The sequence below is a fragment of the Lynx canadensis genome, chromosome C1, assembly GCF_007474595.2.
Source record: "Lynx canadensis isolate LIC74 chromosome C1, mLynCan4.pri.v2, whole genome shotgun sequence".
Taxonomy (NCBI): Eukaryota; Metazoa; Chordata; class Mammalia; order Carnivora; family Felidae; genus Lynx; species Lynx canadensis.
Genome location: NC_044310.1, coordinates 151,884,425 through 151,896,827, shown reverse-complemented (window position 1 = coordinate 151,896,827; position 12,403 = coordinate 151,884,425).

Below are 12,403 nucleotides of genomic sequence, written 5' to 3'. Positions count from 1 at the left end.
TGAGCCCCGTGTCAGGCTCTGTGCTGACAGCTTGGAGCCTGCTTCGGATTCCGTGTCTCCCTCTCTCACTGCCCTTCCTTCACTCATGCTCTGCCTCTCTGTCAAAAATAAATAAACATTAAAAATAATTTTTTTAAATAATAATTAAAAAAAGATTGCCATACACATTCATCTGCTGGGGCTTTTTGAAAAGCCCTGGGATTTCAAGGAAGGTCCCTGGGTTTGGTGTACAGTATAATGACCTGTCTCCTGAAACAGGCAGGGAGTTCTCTTCATGAAGATCTTAAGTCACAAAGAAATTGAACCCATAACTACTTTCAGTGACATAGAAACATTTAATATGTGACAGTTGCATACAATATATTTTTGTAACACATTACATTTAATGTGCTCTCACATGCATTGACTCCTTCATGTCATATAACAATTCTGAAAAGTTGGCAAAGCATATATTCTTGCTCCTCTTAATAGTTTTTGATGATAAAAATGCATTTTGTCCAAGAACAAAAACAACAAAATCATTTGAAAAGCCGTGAGTAGAACTTGGCCCATTTCCTTTTTTGTTAACATTTTTTTAAATATTTATTTATTTTTCAGAGAGAGACAAAGTGTGAGTGGGGGAGGGGCAGAGAGAGAGACACACACGGAATCCAAAGCAGGCTCCAGGCTCTGAGCTGTCAGCACAGAGCCCAACGGGTGGCTTGAACCCATGAACCATGAGATCATGACCTGAACAAGCAGAAGGCGGACACTCAACGGAATGAGCCACCCAGGTGCTCTGGGCCTCTTTTCTACCAATAATAAAATTTTGGAATGCATTCTTTAAGTATCTAAATTATCTGCAATTGGGATAAATGTTAAAAGAGAAAAAAGGTACAATTGTTAAGAATGCAGATTCTTAACATTCTTACTCTGGATGTTATCATTCCGGGTGTTTTGCTTAAGAGCCCACACCTTGCCAAGTTAATATATATTTTTAAGTGTTATTCTTCTCATTTGTAAAATGTACATAATTGTAGCTACGTTACAGAATTGTGGAAAAAATGAGATGATATCTGTTTAGTATGTGCAACTGTGGCTGGCACATAACAGGTATTCAGTAAATAATCCTTAAAGGAATTATATTGAAATTCATAAGAATAGATAGAGAATTTGAATTTACCTACCTGGCTGAAAAACTGATTTAGGTTATTTTAATGTAACTTTCTCAAGAGCATGTATGTAAAAAAAAAAATGCTCAATGTGGAATTTAACTTAGATAACTGAATATATACGTGCCAAGACTCCTATAAAGATGCCAGAATGGTACTTGGGAAACAAATTGCTGTTGGATTCTATTACTCTTTTTTGTGCTGCAAGATTTTTTTAAAACTCATTTTATTTTTGTTGACAGGATATTTTTAATACTTGAAATGCTGTCGGGCACAATGCTTTTTAACAGTTTATTTCACATTTGCATTAACAAATGGAAACATTCTAAACCAATGCTTTCTCCATTACAATTGTGAGATATTCTGTAAAGCTATAGGAAAGTTGCAATCTTCCTTTTAGTTTGCAGCAAGGGTGATTTTTTTCTTTCTGTCCTTCAGAATTGCTATAATTCTCTTACTGGATAATGAGAAACAGGTGTACATGAGTCAAAACTCATTAAAATGAACACCAAGCCACGCTCATATTTCTCTGTGTACCATGTAACAGATACAGTGTTCTCACATTTAAATAAGTATAAATGCTTAATTTTTGCCTGATTATTGTTCATTGGAAATGGATCTTGACAAAATTGCAATACCATTGATTTTTAATCTATGAACTATACACTAATGAAACACAACCAAACTGCATATTCTTTTTTTTTAAATTTATTTATTTGAATTTGAATTCAAGTTAGTTAACATCCAATGTAGTATTGGTTTTTGGAGTAGAACCCAGTGATTCATTACTTACATATAACACCCAGTGCTCATCCCAACAAGTGCCCTCCTCAATGCCCATCATCCGTTTAGCCCATCCTGCCACCCAACACCCTTCCAGCAACCCTCAGTTTGTTCTCTGTATTTAAGAGTCTCTTATGGTTTGCCTCCCTCTGTGTTTTTATCTTATTCTTCCTCCCCTTCCCTTATGTTCATCTGTTTTGTTTCTTAAATTCCACATATGAGTGCAATCATAAGATACTTGTTTTTCTCTGACTGACTTATTTCGCTTAGGGCAATATATTTGAATCCCTAGGGTATCTCAGATTGTATGGACACGTTTTCTATCTGACAATTCTCCATTGCCAGTTACCTTTTACAATCTTTGTTCTAAGAAAGAGAATGCATATTATTGAATACGTCAGAATAAGTCAAATTCCTTGAATTTCATGAAATAATTTGGATTGCAGAATTTCACTAGTGGTGATGTTTTAAATTAAACTGGTAAGATTTTCTTAATTATTTGCACTTGTAAACTGGAATGAGATAACTTGTTAATCATTACCAACAAATATTTAATCATTAAAAATACTCTCATTGTGACAGCTAGTATTTATAAAGCGCTTCCTAGGGGCGCCTGGGTAGCTCAGTCGGTTGGGCGGCCGACTTCAGCTCGGGTCATGATCTCACGGTCCATGGGTTCGAGCCCTGCGATGGGCTCTGTGCTGACAGCTCAGAGCCTGGAGCCTGTTTCAGATTCTGTGTCTCCCTCTCTCTGACCCTCCCCTGTTCATGCTCTGTCTCTCCCTGTCTCAAAAATAAATAAAACGTTAAAATAAAAAAAAATTATAAAGCGCTTCCTATATGTCAACCTTGTGCTTTATATACATTATTTCATTTAATCCTTGCAACATTATTCTCAGGCTTCACTCAAGATATATTTACTCAGAATCTGCATTTTTTTAAAGGCTACCATTCTCAAACATTAAAGGTTGGGAAACACCGCTTTAAGTCTTATTCTGAATCAAATACATGAAATGGAACACTGTCTGCTAACACAAATAAAGGTCATTCTCAAAGTTATTATATCTGTTACAGTGAGACATCCATGATTATTGTAAAGTGTATTTGGAAAACCTACAATCTGCAAGTGGCTAACATTCAATGAAAGTTATCTTCTCTGTTCATTATTCTTTAATCATAAAATTTATTTAACCTTACAGAACAGTATATTATAAATTGTACATTTGAGGTGGTGACTACTTTTAATTGATTTTTAAACAAGTCAAACAAGAATATTCATTCTTATAAAATATCCCAATGATAAAAATAATTGTAGAAAAAAAAGCTGTGCGTTCTTTTTCCTAAGTCAATAATTTCTTATTTCTCCTAGAGTTAATAAATAGTTAAATGCCCTTTCAGATATTTCTATTCTTGTGTGTGTGTGTGTGTGTGTGTGTGTGCACATGTGTGCATGCCATTACACATATAGATACATGAGTGCTTTATATACAAATTTACTTAGAGAGAAACTAATATAGGTAATATGTGTAAATCTGTAAAATGTGTCATAAATTTTGTTGTAGAGAAAAAAAGTGTTTATGTCTGAATTCCAAATACATCCCCATTTTTCCAGCAATGGGAATTTTATTTTTTCCCATTTTTGGTAAAGGCAGTCAAATCAGGAATTCCTCAATTTATTCAGAGGCATCTGTAAGCTTCAAGGGCTTACATAACATAATAACATCGACAGGAGTATTCCGGATCTTGGTCACCACCTCTCTCTGCAGTATCTGCTGAGATGATCATACTCACATTAGGAATCAGGTCATACGCAGAACTATGGCTTTCATTGCTATTTGTTCCTGCTTCTCCACAGGGGTTCACAGGGTCTCTGAGATTGGAATAGGTCTACTTACCGAGGAACCCTGAGGTAGCCATTTCTATTACTCTCCTGTGCCATGGTATCACAAAGAACTTTGAGGGCACTGGCCTCCCCTCAGGTCCCTTGGCAGAAGATGGAACTTCAGCCCTGCTTACCATCAGGTCTTTCTAAGTTGATCTAGGAGTTTTGTTGATCATCTCTGGCCATAGGAGGGAAGCATAGGGTCCTTTCTCAGCAGATCTCGCCAGAGTCTAACATTCTTGCTACTTTCTTTAGTGAAGCAAATTTTATCTTTGGGAGGGAGTCTCTCTTCAGTTCCAATAATTATCACTATTTGTTATCTTGTAGAATTAGCCACAACCTCTCATATATTTTGAATATAGTGGTGTTAGCATCATTTTGCTTTTACATTTCAGTATCTTTCAATAAAATACCACTTTATCAAGTTTAGAAACTTTCCTCCTATTTCTGACTTACCATTTGTTAATATCTGCCAAATCTTTTATTTTGGTTTTGTCTGTGAGACAATTAATTACTTACAGATTCCCTAATGTTGAGTCATTTTTGTATTTTAGGACAAATCCTACCCGGTTACAATACCAAGTCTGTTAGTACACTATTGGAGTCAATTTATAATAAATATTTTATCCAGGAACGTTACATCTATGTTCGTAAAATTGGTTTACTTTACTCTCTCTTTTATTAACTTTATGTTTTTGTTTTAGTGTTTCAGCATTGTTATCAATGTCCTTGATATAGGAAACATGGATCACTATTAAAGAACTAATGAACCGGGGGGGGGGGGGGGGGGGAGGAGCCAAGATGGCGGAACAGCATGGAAGTTTTTTGTGTGTCTCTCGTCCATGAAATATAGCCAGACCAACACTAAACCATCCTGCACACCAAGAAAGCTGATTGGAGGATTAGCACAACAATCTGCACAACCTGAACCACAGAATTCAGCAGGTACGTGGCATGAAGAGGTGAACCTGGGGAGCAAGAAGGAGCAGGAAGGGAGGTGCTTTTGTCAGAGGAGAGAGGACGGAGACTGGGGGGGGGAGGGGAGAATACGGGAAAAGCACCCCTCCCCAAAAGCAGCTGGAGAGAAAGCGGAAAATTGGAAACGGCCCCAGGGGCTAAACTAAAAAGGGAGAACAGAGACAGGGTTTAAATTCCATTAAGACTGTAAACAAGGGGAGCGCAAAGTCTCCAACTCTGCAGCTCCATACCTGGAGGTGCTCTGGCGGGAAGGGTGAATTCCCAGGAACAGAGTGGAGTCCGGGCCACACGGGGAAAAGCGGTTCCACTGCTGGAAGGATATTTGGTAGAGACTGTTGAAGCCACCTGATCCCAGCAGACCCCAGAAAATGGCCACGTTCGCTGGTGCCGGAACAAGGTCGTTAAGGGTGAAGCCTGGTGTGCCAGATGTATGTTTTAATTTTCAATAATCCCTGAAACGCTGCTACACTATCCCACGAACTTTTTCTGGAGCGGGCTGGCACCTGGCCGAAATCTCGGGACACCGGCAGCAGCAGGGTCTAGCAGGCGTTCTTGGGTGCAGCTGGCATTCAGCCATTGCTTGGTGAGACTCTCCCTCAGAGGGGCGGAACAGGTCAAAGCCACAGTTCTTCAGAAGTAAGGAGCTGGGGAAAACAGCCGCATCACAGGCAAAACTCAGGGGAGAGGTACTGCCTGGGGCCTAGTCACGGAGAGTGGAAAAGCGGGGAGTGGACGAAAGCTGAAGACAGAGGACGGGTGCGCGATTGCTGATCCGGGAGAACAGACTGGGTGGCTGTCTGGTGCAATTTTCACCGCTCCCACGCATGCGCATACTCACCTATGAGCACCACAAGAATCCACCCCAGTAGGCTAGCAGTGCCATCTAGTGGAGAGCAGAGCTGTTACACTGAGCCCCGCCCAACTGGGCCAACTTGGCTCTTTAAGAACACAAGTCTCACTGCCGGTTTAGTTTATGGACTATTAAGTAATACATAGACTGACTTCTAAGGGAAAACAAAGTAATTTCAGTCCTACTTCAATCTGTTAGCCGGTTCATCTATTCAATTTTCTTTCTTTCTTTTTTGTCTTTTTCTCTTTTACACTTCTTTTCTTTTTTTGAATACAGAAAGAGAAAAAATTCATTTTTATTTTCAATTTGTATTAAAATATTTTTATTTAATTCTTATTACTATATTTTTTACTTTTGTGTATTTTTTCAAATTTTATTTTACTTCCATTATTTTATTTTATTTTATTTTATTTTATTTTTAATATGAAATTTATTGTCAAATTGGTTTCCATACAATACCCAGTGCTCATCCCAAAAGGTGCCCTCCTCAATACCCATCACTCACCCTCACCTCCCTCCCACCCCCCATCAACCCTCAGTTTGTTATCAGTTATTAAGAGTCTCTTATGCTTTGGCTCTCTTCCACTCTAACCTCTTTTTTTTTCTTCCCCTCCTCCATGGACTTCTGTTAAGTTTCTCAGGATCCACATAAGAGTGAAATCATATGGATCTGTCTTTCTCTGTATGATTTATTTCACTTAGCATAACACTCTCCAGTTCCATCCACGTTGCTATAAAAGGCCATATTTCATTCTTTCTCATTGCCACGTAGTATTCCATTGTGTATATAAACCACAATTTCTTTATCCATTCGTCATTTGATGAAACGTACAGACACCACAATGACTCCATCGTTTTATTTTAGTCTACTTCAGTGTATTCACCTTTTCAAATTTTCAAACAATTTCCTTTTTATTTTTTTTCCTTTTCTTTTTTTCTCTTTTCTTTTCTTTTTCTTGAATGCAGAAAGAGAAAAACTTCATTTTTACTTTCAATTTCTATTAATATTTTATTTAATTTGTTTACTATATTTTTTGCTTTTATGTAAGTTTTTTCAAATTCTATTTTACTTCCATCATTTTATTAGAGTCTACTACAGTGTATTCACTTTGTCAAATTTTCAAACGATTTCCATTTTTTTCTTTCTTTTTTTAAAATCTTTTTTCCCTTTTTTGTTTCTTATTTTCTTGAATACAGAAAAAGAAAAATTATTTATTTTTAATTTTTATTAAAAATATTTTTCTTTAATTTTCTCTACAGTATTCTTTACTTTTGTGTATATTTTTTCAAATTCAATTTTACTCCCATCATTTCATTTTAATCTACTTCAGTGTATTCATTTTTTCAAATTCTCAAACGATTTCCTTTTTTTCCTTCCCCCGCTCCGCTTTTTTTTCTCTAATCTGTCAAACCACTTTCAACACCCAGACCAAAACACACTTAGGATCTAGCATCATCTATTCGATTTGTGTGTGTGTGTATGTTTAATTTTTAATTTTAATATATTTTTAATTTTAATTTTTTTATCAAAATTTTTCTACCTCATTATTTCCTTTTCTCCCTTCAAAATGACAAAATGAAGGAATTCACCCCAAAAGAAAGAGCACGAAGAAACGGCAGCCAGGGATTTAACCAACACAGATACAAGAAAGATGTCTGAACCAGAATTTAGAATCACGATAATAAGAATACTAGCTGGAGTCGAAAATAGATTAGAATCCCTTTCTGCAGAGATAAAAGTAGTAGAAAATAGCCAGAATGAAGTTAAAAATGCTATAACTGAGCTGCAATCACGGATGGATGCAGCAGCAGCAAGGATGGATGAGGCAGAACAGAGAATCAGCAATATAGAGGACAAACTTATAGAGGATAATGAAGCAGAAAAAAAGAGGGAGATTAAGGCAAAAGAGCATGATTTAAGAGTTAGAGAAATCAGTGACTCACTAAAAAGGAACATCAGAATCATAGGGGTCCCAGAAGAGGAAGAGAGAGAAATAGGGGTAGAAGGGTTATGTGAGCAAACCATAGCAGAAAACTTTCCTAACCTAGGGAAAGACATAGACATCAAAATCCAAGAAGCACAGAGGACCCCCATTAGATTCAACAAAAACCGACCATCAACAAGGCATATCATAGTCAAATTCACAAAATACTCAGGCAAGGAGAGAATCATGAAAGCAGCAAGGGAAAAAAAGTCCCTAACCTACAAGGGAAGACAGATCAGATTTGCAGCAGACCTATCCACAGAAACTTGGCAGGCCAGAAAGGAGTGCCAGGATATATTCAGTGTGCTGAATCAGAAAAATATGCAGCCAAGAATTCTTTATCCAGCAAGGCTGTCATTCAAAATAGAAGGAGAGATAAAAAGTTTCCCAGACAAACAAAAATTAAAGGAGTTTGTGACCACTAAACCAGCCCTGCAAGAAATTTTAAGGGGGACTCTCTGATGGGAGAAAAGATGAAAACATATGGACCAGAGACCACCAGAAACTCCAACTCTACAAGCATCATAATGGCAATAAATTCGTATCTTTCAGTACTCACTCTAAACATCAATGGATTCATGCTCCAAACAAAAGACATAGGGTAACAGAATGGATAAGAAAAGATCCATCTATATGCTGTTTACAAGAGACCCACTTTTGACCTAAAGACACCTTCAGGTTGCAAGTAAGGGGATGGAGAACCATCTATCATGCTAATGCTCAACAAAAGAAAGCCAGAGTAGCCATACTTATATTAGACAATCTAGACTTTAAAATAAAGACTGTATCAACAGATGCAGAAGGGCATTATATCATAATCAAGGGGTCTATCCACCAAGAAGACCTAACAATTGTAAACATTTATGCGCCAAATGTGAGAGCACCCAAATATACAAATTAATTAATCACAAACATAAACTCATTGATAGTAATACCATAATAGTAGGAAACTTCAACACCCCACTCACAACAATGGACAGATCATCTAATCAAAAAATCAACAAGGAAACACTGGAATAGATGGACTTAACAGATATATTCAGAACAATTCATCCTAAAACAGCAGCATATACATTCTTCTCCAGTGCACATGGAACGTTCTCCAGAATAGACCATATACTGGGACACAAATCAGCCCTAAGTAAGCACAAAAATATCAAGATCATACCGTGCAAATTTTCAGACCACAACGCTATGAACCTCTAAATCAACCACAAGAAACGATTTGGAAAGGTAACAAATACTTGGAGACTGAAGAACATCCTACTAAAGTATGAATGGGCTAACCAAGAAGTTAAAGAGGAAATTAAAAAGTATATGGAAGTCAATGAAAATGATAACACCACAACCCAAAACCTCTGGGACGCAGCAAAGGCGGTCATAAGAGGCAAGTATATAGCAATACAGGCCTTCCTAAAGAAGGAAGAAAGATCTCAGATATACAACCTAACCTTAAGCCTTGAGGAGCTGGAAAAAGAACAGCAAATAAAACCCCAGAACAGCAAAAGACAGGAAATAAAGATTAGAGCAGAAATTAATGCTATCGAAACCAAAACAACAACAACAACAACAACAACAACAAAAACCAAAACAGTAGAACAGATCAATGAAACCAGAAGCTGGTTCTTTGAAAGAATTAACAAAATTGATAAAGCAATAGCCAGTTTGATCAAAAAGAAAAAGGAAAGAACCCAAATAAATAAAATCAAGAATGAAAGAGGAGAGATCACAACCAACGCAACAGAAATAAAAACAATAATAAGAGAATATTATGAGCAAATTATATGCCAATAAAATGGGCAATCTGGGAAAAAATGGACAAATTCCTAGAAACATACAACACCAAAACTGAAACAGGAAGAAAGAGAAAATTTGAACGGACCCATAACCAGTAAGTAAATCGAATTAGTAATCAAAAATCTGCCAAAAACAAGAGTCCAGGGCCAGATAGCTTTCCAGGGGAATTCTACCAAACATTAAAGGAAGAGTTAACACCTATTCTCTTGAAACTGTTCCAAAAACTAGAAATGGAAGGAAAACTTCCAAACTCTCTCTATGAAGCCAACATTATCTTGATTCCAAAACCAGATAGAGACCCTACTAAAAAGGAGAAGTGTAGACCAATTTCCCTGATGAACATGGATGCAAAAATCCTCTACAAGATATTAGCCAATCGGATCCAACAATACATTAAAAAAAATTATTCACCACGACCAAGCAGGATTTATACCTGGGATGCAGGGCTGGTTCAATATCCGCAAAACAATTAACATGATTCATCATATCAATAAAAGAAAGGACAAGAACCATATGATCCTCTCAATAGATGCAGAGAAAGCATTTGACAAAATACAGCATCTTTCTTGATAAAAACCCTTAAGAAAGTAGGGATAGAAGGATCATACCTCGAGATCATAAAAGCTATATATGAACAACCCAATGCTGATATTATCCTCAATGGGGAAAAACAGAGCTTTCCCCCTAAGGTCAAGAACAAGACAGGGATGTCCACTCTCACCACTGTTATTCAACATAGTATTGGAAGTCTTAGCTTCTGCAATCAGACAACACAAAAAATAAAAAGCATCCAAATAGGCCAGGAGGAGATCAAACTTCCACTCTTCGCAGATGACATGATACTCTATTTGGAAAACCCAAAAGATTCCACAAAACACTGCTAGAATTGATTCATGAATTCAGCAAAGTTGCAGGATGTAAAATCAATGCACAGAAATTGGTTGCATTCCTATACACCAACAATGAAGCAACAGAGAAATCAAGAAATCGATCCCAATTACAGTTGCACAAAAAAAACATAAAATACCTAGGAATAAATCTAACCAAAGAGGTGAAAAATCTATACACTGAAAACTATAGAAAGCTTATGAAAGAAATTGAAGAAGACACAAAAAAAAAATGGAAAAAGATTCCAGGCTCCTGGATAGGAAGAACAAATATTGTTAAAATGTCGATACTACCCGAAGCAATCTACATATTCAGTACAATCCCTATCAAAGTAACACCAGCATTCTTCACAGAGCTAGAAAAAATTATCCTAAAATTTGTATGTAACCAGAAAAGACCCTGAATAGCCAAAGCAATGTTGAAAAAGAAAGCCAAAGCAGGAGGCATCACAATCCAGGACTTCAAGCTATACTACAAAGCTGTAATCATCAAGACAGTATGGTACTGGCACAAAAACAGACAGTCAGATCAATGGAACAGAATAGAGAACCCAGAAATGGACCCACAAACGTATGCCAACTAATCTTTGACAGAGCAGGAAAGAATATCCAATGGAATAAAAACAGTCTCTTCAGCAAGTGGTGCTGAGAAAACTGGACAGAGACATGCAGAAGAATGAACCTGGACCACTTTCTTACATCACACACAAAAATAAACTCAAAATGGATGAAAGACCTAAATGTAAGACAGGAAGCCATCAAAATCCTTGAGGAGAAAGCAGGCAAAACCCTCTTTGATCTTGGCCACAGCAACTTCTTACTCAACACGTCTCTGGAGGCAAGGGAAACAAAAGCAAAAATGAACTACTGGGACCTCATCAAAATAAAAATCTTCTGTACAGTTAAGGAAACAATCAGCAAAACTAAAAGGCAACCGACAGAATGGGAGAAGATATTTGCAAATGACATACCAGATAAAGGGTTAGTATCCAAAATCTATAAAGAACTTATCAAATTCAACACCCAAAAAACAAATTAATCCAGTGAAGAAATGGGCAAAAGACATGAATAGACACTTTTCCAAAGAAGACATCCAGATGGCCAACCAACACATGAAAAAATGCTCAACATCACTCATCATCAGGGAAATACAAATCAAAACCACAATGAGATACCACCTTATACCTGTAAGAATGGCTAACATTAACAACTCAGGCAACAACAGATGTTGGCAAGGATGCGGAGAAAGAGGATCTCTTTTGCATTATTGGTGGGAATGCAAGCTGGTGCAGCCACTCTGGAAAACAGTATGGAGGTTCCTCAAAAAACTAAAAATAGAACTACCCTACAACCCAGCAATTGCACTACTAGGCATTTATCCACAGGATACAGGTGTGCTGTTTCAAAGGGACACATGCACCCCCATGTTTATAGCAACACTATCAACAATAGCTAAAGTATGGAAAGAGCCTAAATGTCCATTGATGGATGACTGGATAAAGAAGATGTGGTATATATATACAATGGAGTATTACTCGGCAATCAAAAAAGAATGAAATCTTGCCATTTGCAACTACGTGGATGGAACTGGAGGGTATTATGCTAAGTGAAATTAGTCAGTCAGAGAAAGACAAATATCATATGACTTCACTCATATGAGGACTTTAAGAGACAAAACAGATGAACATAAAGGAAAAGAAACAAAAATAATATAAAAACAGGGAGGGGGACGAAACAGAAGAGATTCATAAATATGGAGAACAAACTGAGGGTTACAAGAGGGGTTGTGGGAGGGCGGATGGGCTAAATGGGTAAGGGGCACTAAGGAATCTACTCCTGAAATCATTGTTGCACTATATGCTAACTAATTTGGATATAAATTTTAAAAAATAAGAAATGCAAAATAAAAAATTAGGGAAAAAAAGAACTAAGGAACAGTTGTCATATTCTGTCTTTATTCTGTCTTATTCAGCTGTTCAAATTTTCATGGCTCTCCTGTGCTTTATATTCTATCACAATTAACTGAGCTTAGTGTATGTCCCCTTGCACTTCAATTCTATATTATTTTAGTAACAGGTATGCCACCGATA